The sequence below is a fragment of the Hirundo rustica genome, chromosome 6 (genome assembly GCF_015227805.2).
Source record: "Hirundo rustica isolate bHirRus1 chromosome 6, bHirRus1.pri.v3, whole genome shotgun sequence".
In the NCBI taxonomy this organism is placed as follows: domain Eukaryota; kingdom Metazoa; phylum Chordata; class Aves; order Passeriformes; family Hirundinidae; genus Hirundo; species Hirundo rustica.
This window is the reverse complement of record NC_053455.1, coordinates 14,492,606-14,511,504: the sequence shown is the minus strand read 5'-3', so window position 1 is coordinate 14,511,504 and position 18,899 is coordinate 14,492,606. Positions and strand designations below refer to the sequence as shown.

Genomic DNA, 18,899 nt, shown 5'->3' with positions numbered 1-18,899 from the left:
CTCCTCTAATAGTTATGATCTATTAGTCTGGCTTAGATATAAACAATTAACAGCTTTTACGTCACTCTGTTTCTCTTTTCTTATATGACTACCTGCAGAGTAATTTTAGAAACAGTATTTTGAAGACCCTTTCTTGGATGATCCATGGAAGAGGCCTTTACTGGGGAGGATACCTCCAGCTGCACTCTTCTTGTTGCTAGTGGGCAGCTCCCTAACGCCAGCGTTATGTAACTCTAGACTGAATATTTTCCTGTGGTGTAAATTCAGTGATTCCAGTCGTACAATATATGCACAAGTTAATCGCTGTTCCTGGAAAGTTGATTTTTTTTTTTTTCCACTTACTCAATATTCCTGTGGCATACAGAAGATGTAAGATGACCAGTAAGTAAATCAATGAGTCTACAAAAAGCTGAAGTCAACCACTAGTTCGTATTGCTGTTGTGCTAGTTTTTGTGATAGGATTCTTCCCAAAATGTTTAGTGGGAGATGTTAATTCCAGAACAAACTGAATTACTTTTGTAGCCACTTTGTGTGCTTTGTCTTGGGGGAGCAAAAATTAGCACCATCTCCTTGTTTTCAGAAGCCCTTGGAACAAATCTGACTAGAGTAGAATGAGTAAGCTTTTGAGATGACTTAGACTCTTACAATGATAACATGTTCTTTTTTTTATGCAGTTTGATACTAGTATGATTATAACCTGTGATTGCTCTAGACACTGCTGGATGAGGTATTTCAGCCTCTCTGAATTCCTTAGCAGAATTGACAGGGTGTGGCCAATATTTACTTTATACTTTTGCAGAAATTAAGCACCAAAATATTCAGAAAGTCACACATACTTTCAGGTCTTTTTCACCATCTGGAGGAGATTTGGTGGTAGTAATGAAGATATCCCTTTTAAGCCACACCCTACGGTTTTCCTGAAATACAGTCTTACAGAGTCAACACTGGGAAAAATATCTGTCACCAATGTCCATTACCGTTGTAAAGTCATAAAATAAGATGTACTGAGATAACCTTGGCAAGAGAACCAAGACAGAAAAGGGTATCTCTTCATCTCACCAATAGGAATGTTCCTTTGTATCCCCAGCTATGATGGCTGCAGACACCTAGACCATGCAAGCTGAATATTAAGCAAAGAAATTTGAAAAAGGATCTTTTCTGTTGAAGAAGGTTTCAGATTCAGCCATGTCTGTTGGGGAATTGAAAGCTATTGCAAACTGCTTGACCACCCAGCGTAGAGTTATGCAGTTTCAGGCACTTCAAACAAATCCATCCATGTAAGTAAGCCATTGCCACAGAAAACTAATTATTTCTGCCATTTATCAATTAGACAAAATAGTCTTCTGGCAAGCTCAGGGACCTGTGATGCAAGGATGTGATCCAAGTTATTTGTAACTGAACTGAAGTATTTCTCAACCTCCCTACTTGCACCAAGGGATGTTTGGGAATTAGTTTCTGAGAGGGTAGGAATAGGGAAAGCTCTTTTGGCTTTCAGAAAAGTAGGTACTGGGGACACGTCTAAAAAATGGCTTAAGAACTGGTGTCAATCAATCTTAAAATGTATTTGCTAGTGTGTGTTAACACTAATTCACAATTGCAAAAGATTAAATACATGTTGATGAAAGCCCTTGCAAAGCATTTATTTTAAAGAGGTAGATGTGTTCCTGTAAGCTATGCAGATCTAAAGTTATATTTATAGTCTGTAAAGGATTAACAATCATAGTAAAAAGCACATAAAAGAATAATGGAACCTTTTGTAAAAATGATGTGCAAGCTTCAGGGGGAGACCTGGTTATTATACTACATGTATCCCATCTTCTGCATTTATGGTCTGCTGTCCCCATTGTGTTGTACCTTCCTATGAATTATTGCTTCACCAGGAATATTAATCTGTTCTTGCAGTGTACAGAAATATTGTACAATATATGTTCTTCTTATTTACTATATGATGGTTCTAATATTGTTGGATGCCCTGACTCAAAATTTGCAAAACTGTGAGTCCAGTCATGTGTTAAAACAACATTTATGACTGTTTAGTTACAAAGAACCACATTTATGACTGTGAACATTGTTGGAAGTATTTTCTTTGCATATGTGATTTTACCTGCCATTTACTTTAGTGTGAAGAATGAAAAATAATCATTTGTTCAGCTTAATTCCTGACTCATCGGTGACTTCATTAGCATTATGATATAGACTAATTTATCCCATCCAGTCTCACTGCATCCTTAGATAATATGGTTTTGCCTCTTCCTCATTCTCTTGCCACAGAGCAATAAAAGGAGACAGATAATTTTGTATTTTAAAGTAACTTACAAAGAGTCTTACCTGTGGGATCAAACCCTATTATTTATTTGTTCCTAACCATTTTTTGAGATCATCTTGAGAGGCAGCCTTCTTTCAGTACAATGACCAGTGCCCTTTAGCTGTATAAGCTGTCTTCTGTGTTCTTTCTTAAAGTCTAGGAAGACTAGTGGGGTATTAAAAAATCAGAGTGAAAAGACACTGCTTTTCTTCCCCATGGAAGCCAGGAAAGTCCTTCCAGTTCAATGTTAGCAACAGAAGATGATTAATTTGAAAGTCTTTCATCTCTCAATGAAGAAGATTCTTTCATTGTTTCCTGTCTTCCCCTTCTTCAATGCTGCTGCTGAAATCCCCCATGGCAAGGTTGTCTCTTCAAATAAGAATCAACCTGTAAAATCTCTTTTTCCAAATGAAATGGGATTGAGCATAAAAGTTTTCAGTAAGGATACTGTTACTGTCAGTCTCTCATACTACAACTGCTGCTTCATTTCTGGTTTGCCATAAAAGTTGTTACAATTAGTCTTGGAAACCTGGTGGCTTCAATATGCAGCTGGTGTCCTTATGGCTGGGCAGATGCATGACACTCAGGTTTGTGCAGCACTCACTCATTCTGTGCTCACCAGAAACTGCTGCCTTTTTGAGAATGTAACTGGAAACACATGACTGATCTGGTCTCCCACATGTTGCAGAAGATGGTAAATATTTGAGACCATAGTGCAGCATAGGTAAGTTGTGGAGTTACAAGTGATCAGGTCTGGACACAACGAGTTTTGACTGCATTAGTGGGGTGCCTTGGGTGTGGTACTCATGGTCACTCTGCTTTTGGTCAGGCAGAGTATGGACAGCACAAGGTCACCTTTACTTGCAGTGCAAAAGGAGGCAGATCCTTATCTCTGCAATACTTAGTTCTTGCAGTGTGGAGCCATCTGTAAAAAATGGAAAAGTACATCCCTTTGTCACAGTCTGTCAGACGTGCAGGTTCTACAAAGTGCTTAGAAACTCGTGGAGGTTTACAAAAGAACAAATGAGATGGATTGCAAACTTAAATGAAAGAGAATCCAAAAAGTTAAACACCATCTTATTTTCATATTTTTTCTCCTCCTCACCCTTGACAAAGCCAATCCATTTTTATGTATATAAATGTGGTGCACATTTCAAAGGTAAGCATCAGTGCTAGATCCTAGAGCTATTTATTTCCAAACTCCTTAGCCATTCAATTGAAATGTCCAATTACTCTAACTTACAGTGCACCTTAATAACCTTCATAATGGAGAAGAATTAAAGTAATAATGCTTCAATTACACTACTTATTAAGTTAAAGTGACAGAGCATCGATTATGCTGACATATAACCAGTGACACCATTAAAGCAACAATGTTAAATAGCTGGTGTTTTTTTAACAGGGTTATCTCAGGCCACTCCAAAGCTGATGGTCATTAATTGTCTCGTAAGTGTAATTTAAGACTTCCTTCCTGAAAGAAACAGATTTCCAAGGGCCTGAAAAGAGTTGTTAAGTTAGATCTTGCTGGTGGAGCCTAACTTTGTGTCTTCTTGCCTGGGAAGTCAAATTCATGATGCTAAATCTGGCTTTTGTGAATGTCCATGGATGTAAATTCAGGTTGTATCCCAGAGTCTGAGACTGTCTTTTCTCCTTGTAGTTGTCTTTTATCACTGATTTGCCATCAATTTCTGTGGAAATACAAATAGATAATGTTCACCCAAAGTTTTTTCAGAGATTTTCTGTGAACTAAAATCACAACTTTTTAAAACCAGCCTTGCTTTTACTTTTTAAATCCCTTAAAGACAGGCAATAAAAGTTATGCTTAGTTGTGGATTTTATCCTCTGCTGTTGTTCTAAAGTGATGTTATTTCTATTGCCCATTCACATATGGCTTTGGTGATATACATGCTACTATAATGTTGCCTAGTGTGTTGCATTTATAGTTTCTACACTTTCACCTAAAGCCTCATGATAATGAATAGCTTTTTGCTAATCACTCTTCTTGAAGGAAAATTCAAGCATCTCGGTGTTCTTACATTAAAGAGCATGACTTCAGTATGTAGGGCTTAATGGGAAAAAAGTGAAAGTATTTTAGGGGGATTTAGATAAAAAAACAAAATCTAAACAAATGCAGGAGGCAAGTAGGACAACTCAGAACGTTTTGGCAATCTTTTAATTTATTTTGAGCCTGGTCCTTGAAATTTGAGCGGATTGGATTGGCAATGCCTCTTCCACAACTGTTTTAATTTGCAGAATTTGAGCTGAAACACAGCTTGAGTATTATATATAATGTTCCATGTGGAATGAATTATTCTGACAGGGACTTCAAAGACTAAAAGTATTGACAAAAACTACTTGATGTTACCATTACTTGATGATTTGCCCTACATCAGTTGAGCTACAGAATCCATCACGGTCCTCTCTCTGGCCTGATGCAGTCAGAAGATATGTGGTGGGTTAAGATGATGTGATGATTTGATTCACAATTAATGTGCACATGAGATCATATGCATAGTTAGATACCAGATCACATGATAAGCGGTATGCAATTAATCTTTCACAATGTATTTTATTTGCATCTGAGGCAGATGAGAGACACTCCGATGGGCAGTTAGCAAGGTTTAGCTGATGCATTAAGTGGTTAGGAAGTAACCACTCAATTAAGGAAGTTAAGTAAGATGATTACTTGTGGTCACTGCCCTTAATTTCAAACAGTGAAGTATATCACCACTGACCCCCAGTCTGCAACCCTGATCAGCAAGGGCAGGGACTTCTTTCTATACCAAAAGAAACTCGCACTTTTTGAAAATTTGGTTGTGATGCAGGGAGTTAAGACATCAAGCAGTATCCTGCTCAGTCATTTCTTTTGTTATTGCTGCTCTTATGAACTTTTGCTGAGATTTCAAGAAAAATAGGATATTGCTTCCAAGAACTGCCTTTTAAAAGTCAGTTCAGAAATATGAAACAAATTGTCAGCAGCCTTTGAAAATGTTCTGTAGGAACTCAGCTCTCATCTTCTTTCTGTAAAAGCCTGAGGTAAAGTTTGGTGTTCACTAGATAATAAATATCTCTTAATTCTTGTACCCTTGAGCTTGCCGACAGCGTGGAAAATACCTGAATGTCAGTTCAGGAAACAGGACTTAAAACCACAAGGTATGCTTTGAAATGCAGCAGCAAGCACAAAGTCACTCCAAGCCTCAGCAAAGTGTAGTAAACATGATGACTCTGGTTTTCTTGTACAGCATTTTTGGAGCTAATTTGAAGCTGTGCATTCTCAATGCAACCAAGGGCTACAAGATCTTAGCCAGCATATTTTAAATGAGGACTTTCCAATTGGGATGGTCCCTGTGTTGCAATGAACTGCAATGCATTGTGCATCATTAGCTTGGAGAGAGATTGGACAATCAACGTAATAAATATAGTAACTTAAAAAACCAAATTCTTGCTACTGATCTGATTATACTGTCCCACTGAGGTAATTTCTTATTACTTTAGTTTGCTTAATGTGAGTTCGATCAGTGTGTGTCTGAAGAACAGAATGGTGTCAGCTCTGGAGATCTTTTTGGTGTAGTCTTTTTCTGGTGATTTTCCTCCAGCTATGCAAGTGGTTGAACATAAGGACAGAGTTGATTTTTTTTTTTTTTTCTTCTTTGTTTGCCCCTGCACATGGTCTTTCACATTCAAAATATTTGACATTGTCCCTCATGATGTCCTTGTCTTTAAATTGGAGACACATGGATTTGGTGGATAGACCGTTCAGTAGATAAAGAACTGGCTGGATGGTCACACGCAAAGAGCTGTGGTCAATGGGTCATTGTCCACATGAAGACCAGTGATGAGTGGTGTCCCTCAGGAGTTGGTACTGGGGCCAATACTATTCAACATTTTTGTTGGTGACATGGACAGTGGGATTAAGTGCACCCCCAGCAAGGTCACTGATGACACCAGGCTGTGTGGTGCAGCTGACACACTGGAGGGACGGGATGCCATCCACAGGGACCTGGACAGGTGGGTCAATGCAAACCCCTGAAAGTTCAACAGAGTCAGTGCAGGGTCCTGTGGCTGGATTGTGGCAATCCCAGGCACACCCACAGGCCAGGCAGAAGAGTGACTGAGAGCAGCCCAAGCAGAACGACTTGGGGGCGGTGGTTAGTGAAAAACTCAACATGAGCTGGCAAAGGTGCTCATAGCACAGAAAGCCAAATGTGTCCTGGGCTGCAGCCAAAGGAGTGTGGGCAGCAGGTCGAGGGAGGGGATTTTTCCCCTCTATCCTGCTCTTGTGAGACCCCACCTGGAATGCTGTGTACAGTTCTGGTGTCCCCAACATAAGAAGGGCATGGAACTGTTGGAACAAGTCCAGAGGAGACCATGAAGTTGATAAAAGGACTGGACCACCTCCCCTACAAAGAAATGCGGAGAAAGCTGGGGTTGGTCAGGCTGGAGAAGAGGAGGTTGCATGGAGAACTCACAGCAACCTTCCAGTACCTTCCCCATCCCCAGAAGGGGGCCTACAGGGAAGCCAAAGAGGGGTTCTTTGTCAGGAACTGTAGTGATAAGACAGAGAGCAATGGGTAAAAACTGAAAGAGGGGATGTTTTGATTAGATATTAGGAAGAAGTTCTTTACCAAGAAGATGATGAGACACTTTGCACAGTTTGCACAGGGAGGTTTTGGATGCCCCAGTCCTGGCAGTATTCAAGGCCAGGTTAGATAAGTCCTTGAACAACCTGGTCTAGTGGGAGGTCTGTCTACCCATGGCAGGGGAGGTTGGGTCTAGGTTGTCTTTAAGGTCCCTTCCAACCCATAACATTCTATGGATCTATATTAAATCTAGATCGAGAGCTTGTGGGAGACACTAAGGAGTAATCATAACTATCCCTTTCCAAGAATTGTCATACCACAAGAACACAAGGTAACGAATGGTAACTAGAAGATTACTGTTTCTGAGGAAAAGAAAATGTCCTAAAAAAACACCTTATCATAAAGACCTATTAAGACCCACTATGAAAGCACAAGGTCTGAAAGTCCTGTGTGGAAGAACAGCTTTTATAAGAGTGCCATGTGTTCAGCTTGGGGAGAAGAATATGCCTGTGATACAGAGAGGAATGGGCATCTGCTGTGAAGTGTGTCTGTTGTTGCTGCTGTGAGACTTGAAGAATGGGTTAATGAAGACAGCTTTCAGAAATCATAGGAGAACTGAGCTGTTTTGCTGAGCACTGTGCAAGCATCATGCACAAAATCTGCATCTCCCTGCTTTTCCCAGTAATATACACACACACACTTAAAAATATCTTTTCGCATGCCTATTTGAAAACTAGAGAGGAGGTGTTGGGGGAGAATGGCACCTGATGCTGTATGATGCAGTATGAATAGCTGCAGTTCCTTCCACAGCAGTTTTCTTTATGTTTCTTGTTGTTCCAAAATGTGGTGGGGTTTTTTGTTTGTTTGTTTTTGTTTTGTGGGGGTTTTTGTTTGTTTTGGTTTGTTTAGTTTTTTGTTTGATTGTTTGTTTTTGTTTTGTTTTGGTTTGGGTTTTTGGTGGGTTTTTTGGTTTGTTTGTTTGTTTGTTTTGTTTTTTTGAGGGAAGATGGAAAGATGGTAGTAGGAGGTAATTTTTCTGCAGTTTCTCAAACAGTCCAAGGAGTGCCAGAGGCATGTTACTGTAGTTTTAAGACCAAAGTGTATATTTCCTGCCATTGGAGGTGGCAGGAAAGCACAGGGGATTCAAAGCCTGGTGGGAAATGACTGAATGACTCTTTAGGATGAAGGAACCCCAGCTGCACACAGTACTGCTGCTCCTGCCTGAAGCAACCAGTCCCTGGAATGAAATAATCTCCAAATTATGCTCCAGTTTGTCTTGGATGGAAATAGTTGGTTCACTTCAAAAGAAAGTCCTGGAGTAAATTAATATAATTTCAGCAAGGTGATCAGGCAGAGACTTGGGACTGAAGACTGAACTTTTCTTTATTTGAGAAAGTAGATGCTGTTTAGCAGCATTTCTCTCTGTCCCTCTCTAAATTTCCAGCAGTAAGAACTAAGATGAAACATAAAATACAAGAAGTTATATCAGTTAATAATTTCATGACAAATAACCAGAAATTATATTAGGCAACATGAAAAATAGCTCAAAAGATGAATGTTTTGTGAATATTCTGACTGTTTGTACATAGGATTGTATGAATGATATTTTAAATTCTTTTTTTGCTTTTTTTGGCCTAGCAATGCAACACAATTTGCTTAGTAGATTCTTTGTATTTGCAATGTGGATTCTTTTTGGCTTTACATCTTTTTCCAAAAGACTTTTGACTGTTACTTCAACCTGATCTCCACAAATCTCAAAGGAGACTTTTTGAATGATTGTTTCTGGTGTCCTGATGCATTAACGAGAGTAAGATGTCAAATTTAGCATATCACTGCTACTTCAGCATGTCAATTTTACTATCACTCTATCTATGTTTGCCAGATGCATCCAAAAATGAAGTTACATCTTTATTACTATGAAGTACAAGAAAATTTCTCTGAAAGAAATCAGTGGGGTTTATTTATTTTCACATCCATCCTCCATTAAAAAGAATAATCCAAAATAACCACTTTTTCTACTGGGCAAAAGGTTGTTCTGTGTGCTGCAGATACCACATAATGCATATAGTTCATTAATAGAACCCTTAGCTTTAGGGCACATGGTGCCATTTCACTCTTAGGTATGAAATCTGGCAGTCTGGTGTCTCAGCCAGTAGTGGAGATGGAAAACCTTAAAGCATGGGGGATACATGTCAGGATGTAGCACACTATATCATCCTTTGTTTTCTAAAAGAGGATAATGCACATGAACAGCAGCAGTTCTGAGTAGGGAAGTCACCTTAAAAGACCCCTCCTCACAATCAGTGACATTAAGGTTGGTTTCTCCTCAGCATTACTTGCAGAGATGCAGGAGAAATGCAGGAAAGGGGAGCGTGAAGAATATGACTGAAAAAGATGAAGAGCATCAAAAGAGAAAGAGAAGTGAAAACAAAATGGGAAGAACAGCTGGGAGGTGGCTTCTTTGTTAAGCTAAACAAATCTGGGGGCTTTGACAGCCATAAGTTTGTGAGGCTATAGTTCTGTCCCTGATAGCAAGAGACTGCTCCACATCACTGATGTAAAGAGAAACTGGAATAATGTTTATTTAATTGCACAGCCTCAGTAGGTAAGCATTTTTTGGCTGAGGTAATTTATGCAGAGTGGAATCCCAGTCCTCTATTAATGCAGGTGCTTGTCTCTGTTCCTATGGTTACAATTCCAAATAACAGCCCTCTGCTTTTAAGTTGTTTGTAAATATATAAAACTGTCAACTTGGGAATAGAAATTTCCTGAGCTTGGTACCTTCCCTGAGGTAATACTTTCCTTTAAGAACTGCTTTAAAATTCTGCTGATTAGAGAGGAATGGAGGAAAGTATGATTTTCTTCCTAAGTGAGAAGGCTCGTGCAGAAATCTGGTGCAGACAACCAGGAGGGTGTAATAGGATGCATGCTCATTTGCTGAATACTCAGTATGTATGTCTCCTTTTCCCAGAAGTATTTCTTAGTCATAATCCTCTGGCCTCACTCTTGCTTACTGTTACTCCCATCTATACCACAAAATGAGGTGCCATAGTCTAGCTGTGCTGTTCCCTTCCATCCAAATAATGGTATAGAAACCTGCTTTGTCCACAAGGCTGAAAAATGTTGTTCTCAGACTTTGGTAGAAAAGGAATGGTAATGTCTACACATTAATAGAATCAGTGACAAAGTGATGAAAGTCTCAGTGAAATTCTAGCATGGTCGTACAGTGTTTTGAGAACTACATTTATTTTTCCTCAAATAATTAGTGTCCTTTAATTTAGATTAATAGGCTTTCCTGTCCTGTTACTTCTTCCAAATCAAATTTGTTTCCAAAAGAAAATCTTATTCTTTTGAAAGCTCTTTTCTGAATTTTGACTTAGAAGTCAGTCACTGAATTTCTAGCTTTTGGATTAGTCAATTTGTGAAGAAGAACATGAGCTGAAACAATATTTTCTCTCTAAACTGAATTTGAGTCGAAAATAGAAAATACTAGCAACCCAGTAGCAGTTTCTATGGGGAAAATTTTTGATGGATAAATATATCTTGATATGCTTCTCCTAGTTTCAGAGGTTGTCTCTGCATTGAATCATGCATTGAATATGTTTTTCTGACATGCTCTTTTGTATAGATGCACTGGCTTCATCGAAATAAATCTGGACTTTTATATTGAGGTAGTTATATTTATGGAAAATTAGACAAAGATATGGATTATCTACTCTTACTTTCTTTTCTCTAAAGAAGGAATGTAGAATCTAAGTGGAATTTGTCATTAGTAAAACCTTCTATCATTCTCTTAACAAGGGTTGTGTAGGATATTTACAAATGCTGTAACTTTCTAGTTTTTAAATTTAACGCACACACATATACATGCACAATGCCTGCTTAGATGTTTACTGAGTAGTGTCTATCTTTATAATATATAATTTAATAATAAATTATTGTATGTAGAAGAATTTGTTTGAACTCAAACAAAAAGGTCAAAGAAGTCTCAGTCAAAAAAGAAAGGGGTGAAAAATCATGAGACATGAAATAGGGTGCAGAAAAGCTGAGCAGTGGAGGTAGAGGAAAGAGAGAAGGATGAACAAGGATCCAAAAGGAGTAATACTTTACAAAGAATGTGAGATAACTGCCTAATTGTCAACCCACATTTAAACTGTGTATTTTTGGAACTTATCATCTAGAGTCCTGCTCTCCCTCAGTAATTCCAGAGGCTTTGAGGAACATCTAAAATTTTAAATGCATAGAGAGATCATAGGTTCCACGACTGAACCTATCAAAAATCTGTCAGCATAGGAGAGCAGGAGCTTTTGATCCTTACCTGTACAATCAAGCTCTCTGATGATTCTGCATATCAGTGCACGGTAAGTGAAGCAATAAGAATGTAATCTGGGAGCTTCAGCTCTGCTCTGCTTTGTAAAGAGGAGGCTGGAACCCAGTAATTTAAGAAAAAGCCTTCCTAAAAAACCTTTTTCTTAAACACACTGAAAAGAAATACAAAGCATTTTAGTACATGTGGCATTTGCAGCTGAGTTCAGTGAAATTGTAAGAGATTCATTCTGACTCCCAGAAAGAGTCTTTGGGACTGATGATGTTTCTTATCATCCAAGTTTCTTTTTTTTTGTTTCTCATCATCAAATGGGAAAACAAAACCCAACTTTTTTTCTTGTCCTTTGCCTGCTTTGTTATATATTTTGGAAACTCTTTGCATGCTGTTTTCTTGTACCAATGTCTGTATACAACGCATAGAATACGACGACTATCATTTATGCACATCTGGAAGTGCTTCCATGAATATAGATTTAGAACCAAGTTCAATAATAGAAAATTGCTACTGCTAACAAATGTCACCTACATTTGACTTCTGTTTTCTAAAAACTTTGAAAGTTTGTTGTAAATAAGCTCCCATATAAACAAGCTGAATTATTATAGTCTGGATTCCCTTCAGAGTGGTTTCTGGCATGTAGGAAATAAATTATAGTGTATTAAAAAAAACAGCTGCTTCCATTTGGGTAGAATATGTTAAGATTTAATGAAGACAACCATCTGCTCATAAGTAAAATCCTAATTAAACAATATATGACTCAAAACAAAATTAGCAATAAAGCAGTTAATATTTTACAAATGTTGCCTGCAATGTATAGCAGCTAGCGTGTTAAAAACTTCTCTAAATATGTCTGGCTTTCATAATATTTTAATAGACGTAGAGAATATGCTTGCTATGTTTGTGGCTGGTACCACCACATCTCCATGGTAGAATTTAGATTTCATAGCACAAGCTAAAGCATTGTGTTGAGAATTAATATATCCATCATGTTTTAAATTTTTAGGTTTTTTTTTTTTTCCTGTTTGCTGCTTAGCATCACATTTAATGAATTATTCTGCAAAACAGATGCAAAAGCTTCTGAAAAAGCTGTGGACAAATGGAACAGCCTGCCTGAACATGTAATTTCTGTGCTAAAGTCAGATTTGTGAATGGAAACTTCATTTAGTTTGTATGAAATGTCTTAGACCTGCTTATGCAACTGTGCAAGAGGACACAGAAAGCTGGTTAAAGGGAACTTAAAGAGATCAGTGCAATATATGGGACCTCTTTCTCTGAGGAAACAAATGTCATATTTCACACAGCCTAGATGCTGATGCTTAAACTACCGACAAGCTTAGAGAAATAATAACTGGCCCAGTATGGTTATACTTTAAGGGAAAACTACTTTTTTTCTGGTCAAGTGTGAAGAATGTGGACCCAGAGACTGTAGCTGAGGACATGCACAACCCCAGCTGTATTGCTGGTGTGGGCTGAACCTTGTTTGGATTTCTGTGCCATGGCTTTATCTCCAGAAGCATGAGACTGGATGGGAAACAAAGGAAAAGTGAAGTGATAGAACAGGCAGGCAACACTTGTGTGCTCTGACTCACTGAGATGTAAGAGGTCCTTGTGCATTGTTCAATGAAAACAAAAAACATCATAAACAGCACTACTGTGCATAAGCACTACTCCATCCTGTTCATGGCATATTGCCTCCTTCCACATGTATGACCCTATTTTTTTTAAGTGGTTTCAAGAACTAGTAAAAGATATAAGGAAAACCAGAAACTACAGCTCGCTTGACATGGATATAAAATTCAATAACTCTGAGAACTCTCTCTGTCTCTTTTTTAAGCTGAAGTAACTGTCTGGGTCAAACAAAAATGGAGAAGTTATTAGATTATTATATGAGTGAAATTAGGTGATCTGTTCACAAATCAACTCCTTGCCCTTTTTTCAGAGCTTTCAAAGTGGATGTAGCTAGACTAAGAACATGAAACTCACACTTCCCCTGCTGTTCCCCAGGGTCTGTTGAATGGGAAAGAGATTTTTCTTTGAGATTCAGGGCATCATTGAAGGGTTTTACCTTGCTCTGATCTGTACAGCCTCTGACTTGCTGTGCCACAGCTGTCTGTACATGGGTGATCCCACCCTGGGACAACCTCAGGCTGACACAAACCAGCTGTAAGAGTAGCGCTCCCATCAGCTACCAGCCAAGTCTGGGTGTGATAAAGGATCAGGACACATGCCCCACACATCTGCCTTTCTTATCAAAAGTACTTCATCTATGACTCAAACCAAAAGGACTTCAAAGTTTTTGTTGCTGTTGTTGTTCCTTGTTTATCTTCAGAAACTTTTTTTTTTCTCCCCTGGGCAAGAAATCAGCTTCTTTAGTTTAGTCCCTGAATAAAATGTTCCAGTACTGTGTGTGAACTGAGCTACACTGTGGAGAAATGTTTTTCAAGTCAGACATAAAGGTGTTCTCCTTTTCCCTTATAATCTTCAAATTAAACTTCAGAGAACACTGTGCGTTCTCTCGTTTCACACCTAGAATATACAGCAGCAGGTCTTTAAGGTAAAATCCTATGAAAAAAATTTTTTTCTCTTGAGGATGTTATTCTGCTGTCTCTAGGATGAGCAACAGTTGCAACAAATCTAAAAGTTCCTCAGTAACTCAGCTAGAGTGGCCTCACTGGATAGACCCCCATCCTCTGCTGTCTGCAGGAATCTGTTCAGCTCTGTATGGAAATTTTACACTGCTTTTATTAGGCATTAAACTGCAGTGCAGTTTTGAAGAGCAGAGTTAGCCAGATTGTGTTTTCCATATAGATGCTGAAGAGAAGCAGATGCATGTGGGCAAGCAGTTTTGAAGGCCAGCAACAAAGTTCTGAGATGGTTATACATGTTGCCTCTTTCCCATTAATGACTTTATTTTTTTATTTCTTCTACTCAAATGACTTGTTCTCGTGCTGCAGACAACCAAAATTTCTGTAGGAATTTTTTTTTTCTTTTTTTTTCATATTCTTTCTCCTTCTAAGTACTCAGAATTACCACTGTAAATCACTAGCTGGATGTAACCAATACAGCAGCAGTCTTCTCTCGTGCAATTTAAAGCCTCTGGCTACACCAAAGCTAATCTTAGCCTTGAGACCATCTAGTTCCACCCTGCTGCTATGGGCATGGACACCTTCCACTAGACCAGGTTGATCCAAGCCCCATCCAACTCCCAGGAATGGGGCAGCCCCAGATTCTCTGGTCAGCCTGTGCCAGTGTCTCACCACCCTCACAGTAATGAGTTTAGATTCTGTCTGATCTAAACCTGCTCCTTTTCAGTAGGAAGCCATTAGACTTGCTCTAACAGGTCCATGTCTCTATCAGGCTTCCACACCTGGATAAAGTACTCCAGATGGAGTCTTGTAAGAACAGAGTAGAGGGGCAGAATCACCTCCCTCCACCTGCTGGTCACAGCTCTTTGTGGAGGCCCAGGGGCCTGCCAGGGAGGCGTGGGAGTCAGCTGGACTGAGAAGCAGGGTTGGCAGGACTTCACCCCTGCCAGGCCAGGCCTTGGCTTCAAGCCCTGAGAAGCATATATCCAACGCAGGGCTAGCCTGTGGACTCCTCCCAAAAGCCTTTGGAGTTATGATGTTAACTAGTCTAAGTTATTCTCCTCTATTGCTTACTTGTGTTCCATGTATGGTATTGTTTCTAGAATGATCCCCCCCGCCCCCGAGACTATATATTGTTACTTCTCCCTTGTTTCTGGTCTTTGGTATTTGTTCCTCTACTCTGTTCAGCTTTTGGGCATCATCCCTGTTTTTATTTCTCATTAAAGTAAATTTTCTTTTTGGGGCACTCCATCATTCCCACTCATCTTTCTTTTGCAACGCATTAACCCTGAAGCTGGGAGGCTCAAAGATTTGTTGCAGCCACCCTCACTGCAACATGTCTTTCGATGCACCCCAGGATATGTTTGATTTTTCTGGGGTGAATGGGAAGGTTGTCAGGTCACATTGAGCTTTTCAGCCAGAATTCCTTCTCTGTCCTGATGTATTAGATACCTGTCAGTCACTGGGAATGCAGAAGGTCTCTCTTTAGGCCTGGGTATGATTAACTCCACAATAAAGCAGGTTGCAGCTTTTGTCTCAACCTCAGAGAAAATGAAAGGCAAACCTTACAAACCTGTTTGTGTAATTTGGGTACGAGAAGGACATACCTGCCATGAGTTTGCAGATGATTTTTCACACATACCTACAGGTATGTGTATTTAGGAAAACGTAAAAGCAAAATGTAGATAGCTATGTTTATCCTATTCTTGCAGCTGTAGCTTCTGACCTTTTTCCATGACATTCCTAAGCACCTCTACGCCTGTCCTTGGGGATCTCACCATTTACTTGCTTGTAAGGTCTTCATTACTGATTTTAGCACAGTCTTGGCAGCTCGGGATAAACTCCCTTGTAATAATTGCCCCATGTTAATAGTTATAGAGAAATTGGGTGCATTTCAGATATCACTTTGCAGAAGTGAAATATGTGGCTGCCTTTTTCTTTTTAAATTTTCTACTTGGTTATGAGAATAGTGTCTTTCTGCCCTCCTGCCACAAAGGTCTGACTGAGGAGCTGACTGTCACTCTATCTGTTCTCCTGTCTGAAAACAGAGGTGTTCTGAGGGGAGATTTTTTTCAACACCCAAGTATTTTTATATGGAGGGGTTCAGATACATCCATAGTAGAGTGGCAGAAGTATAGGGGAACCTAATTTGTACAGGCAGAGACGTTTTTTCTGCCTCAGTGAGTGGGCCCATGTCCAACAAGCCATTGAGGTTTCCTCCCTGACTGGCAGCAACACTGGAGCTTCAGAGGCTGCCCAGGGTGACACCTGCCTCCTCCAAGCACCTGAAAACACTGCCAGGAAGGATCTCCTGCCTCTCCACCATTCCCCAGAGCCTTTCTCCTCAGGTCCAGTTTGGATCTGGACAGGAATCTCATGAATGCCTTCACCCTGGCTCTTTCTTCTCAGGAGAGGTGCTGGGACCATACCTGTGGAGGAGGCCACTGGCTGTTCCCTGTCTCCTCACTGTCTGTCCTGCCAGGCCTCCCTCCTGGTCTGCCCTCCCTCTGCTTCCCCCTGCACCTGCCTCCCTCCTTTCTCTGTGTGAATGGGCACCGTATTGTACTGCCCACCTGCAGGCATCTGGTGGCCAAACTCTGCTACAGAGACATCTGTCTTGGTAGGCCTTTACATGGAGGGGGTAGGGCTTGGGCAGGGACAGACCTGCAGGACAGTACAGTTATGTCCTCACAGCTCACTGGCAAACACATTTTTGTCTCCTCTTTTCAGGCATTGTGGAGGACTTTGTGACTTGAGGAGTTTCTCAGGTCAGCAGGCTGAGAGCTTTGCATTATGGTGAGACTTCTCCCTAGAGTCACATTGAGCTTCTCTGCCATGGTGCTGACACATGAGAATGGGTCAAAATGACATTTCCCTTGTTGTAGTCATGGTCTCTTTTGTGTTAACAGTGCAATTGGAACAAAAGCAGAGCCCCTAATTTGGACAGCCTGCATAGGCATGATGGGAGAGCCAAGCAGTGTCCTAGACAGAGCACTGACTGGGACGTGATGCTGTGCTTTGCCTAGCCCAGTTAGAGCTCAGCTTGTGCAGCTGGTGCTGAGGCTGGTTCCAGGGGGAGTGATGGGAGGATTCAGTGTGGGTGCTGATGCTGGATGGGAGCAAAAATCTGGCAGGTCTTTGATCCCATGGAAGAGAAGTGGCATTGCTGACAAGGGCATAAGGTGTTGGCACATAGGGTGGGAACATGGGGCAGTAGTCAGGGCTATCTGTGAAAGGCATGATGAGAATTTTAAACTGGATGCTTTAAAGTTCAAGCTTTTCTTTTCCCCTTGTCATACGCCTAACAGCATTTTACTAGGAGTATGTTCTGTTTTCAGTGGGACTACTGGCAGGTATACCTTCAGGCAAAATGTAACCCTCACAGTGGAGGAATTTGCAGAAATCAGAAATTTCTGCACTTGAACTTGTACACATTAGTGATTATTCCAGGTCTTACATTTGTTGTGATTACATTACTTCTGCTATGCAGATTATTTAAAAATAACAGGATTTTAATTTGTATGTAGTAGCTACTTTCAGTATGCTTCTTTTGAGGGAGATATCTGTATATGTGTATGTCTTCTCTTCTTTGCAACTGATGGAAAGGTTTTTGAGGTGTAAAAACCAGTCTAAGATCCATTTTTTGCAGTGTAAAATATGATGAAATGTATATTTATTGGTCAGTCTTACCTGCCTTCTTTTGGACTGTGCTTGTTAATTTCTGCCTAATGTCAATAGAAAAAGCTTGTACATACAGTGTCAGTTTGCCTTTGAAAACAGGGCTGGCTTCAGCACTCAAGACAGAGAGAGTGTGCACATATCACTCCTGACATTTTCTCAGAGGTATTACTGCCTTGCTAGCTCACCTATCAAGCATGGTGAATTGTGTTTCTACTCATTGATTACTAGCTTTCCTGGGCAACTGATAGCGTTGCTAGCTATTACCTGACATGATGTAAAATCAGTTAAATACTTTGGCAGGTACGTTGTGTTAAGAAACGGTATTTTAAAAATGTCCTTAAGAGGATTTTATGTATGTCAGTTTGCTTTTATCTTATCCTTGTACTGGCAATATCTGTATTTTAGTATGTATGTATGCATCAACGTGTCTCTGCACCAACATTCTTCCATATTGCTATGATAAGATGTTTTGTACAGAACATTCATAAATTATATTGGAAAGGGTTGATTAAGAGAGTGATTTTATTTATCATAGTCACAAATCTTTAAAATCCACAGGGAAGGCTTCTCAGCCAATGATGTTATAATTTTTAATGCCTTTCCTGACCAAGTTTTGGAAATCACACCTTGTCCCTGAATACCCTAAGGATTACGTATCCCCTTGTCAAAAACGGCAAGGTTGTTATTCATTCATATAGCGCCAGTAATGTTCAGGGGCTGTAATCATCTTGTAGTGATCCATGTTATTAGATTTCAGTGATCTGACAACGATTTATCAAATGCCACTTACTATATCAAGAAGGGCAAGCAAATAAACCTGTCCTGTCCTGTCAGCCTCAGCTTCAGCACACACGCTTGCTTCCCCGAGCACCTGAGGCATGAAATCCACCAGGGCTACTTCTGACGCATCTCACTTTTAAATAAAAACAGGTATTTCTGGAGAAAGTAATTGGTGTGCAGTTAATCTGTGCACGGGACCCAGCTGATGAGGGGCACCTGTGCAGCCAGGCCAGCAATCCCCTTCTCCCACAGCGAGCGGGGCTCCGGCCGCGCGGCGCGGTTGACGGCGGCCGCGAGGGCGCAGCTCTGCCCGCCGGCCGGGCCCCGCGCGGGGAGCGGCGTGCTGAGGGCCGGCCGCCCTCTCTTGGCCGCCTTCACAACAGCAGCCAAAACCAGGGCTTAAAGCGGCGGCTGGCGCTGAGGCGACGTGACCGCTCCACAAACGGGGAGAGGCTTCACGTCGTGTCTCCGAATTAAGAGAAATGTTTATTTAAATGCAGGCCTAGGAGCTGAAGGTGCTAATCTGAACCCACAGTGCCTCTCTAGCTTGGGGTGAGACAAGTGACTCCTTGGTCTCTGTTAGTTCATGCCAACAATAGGGCCAAGGAGCCCCTGCGCTGTTCCTTGGGCGCTGGTAACAACGA

At 40.5% G+C, this 18,899-nt stretch overlaps 1 protein-coding gene across 9 annotated transcripts in view; it reads left to right on the top strand.

The window, feature by feature from the left end:
- TUNAR (TCL1 upstream neural differentiation-associated RNA) overlaps positions 1 to 18,899 on the top strand; it is a 164,183-nt gene that overhangs the window by 64,450 nt on the left and 80,834 nt on the right. The window contains exon 1 of one of the 9 annotated variants that reach the window (XM_058421207.1): positions 11,206 to 11,246. The exons of the other annotated variants lie outside the window; for them this stretch is intronic. The gene's annotated coding sequence lies outside the window, so the exon portion shown is untranslated. Of the gene's footprint in view, positions 1 to 11,205; positions 11,247 to 18,899 lie in introns of those variants that run through there. 9 annotated transcript variants of the gene reach the window in all.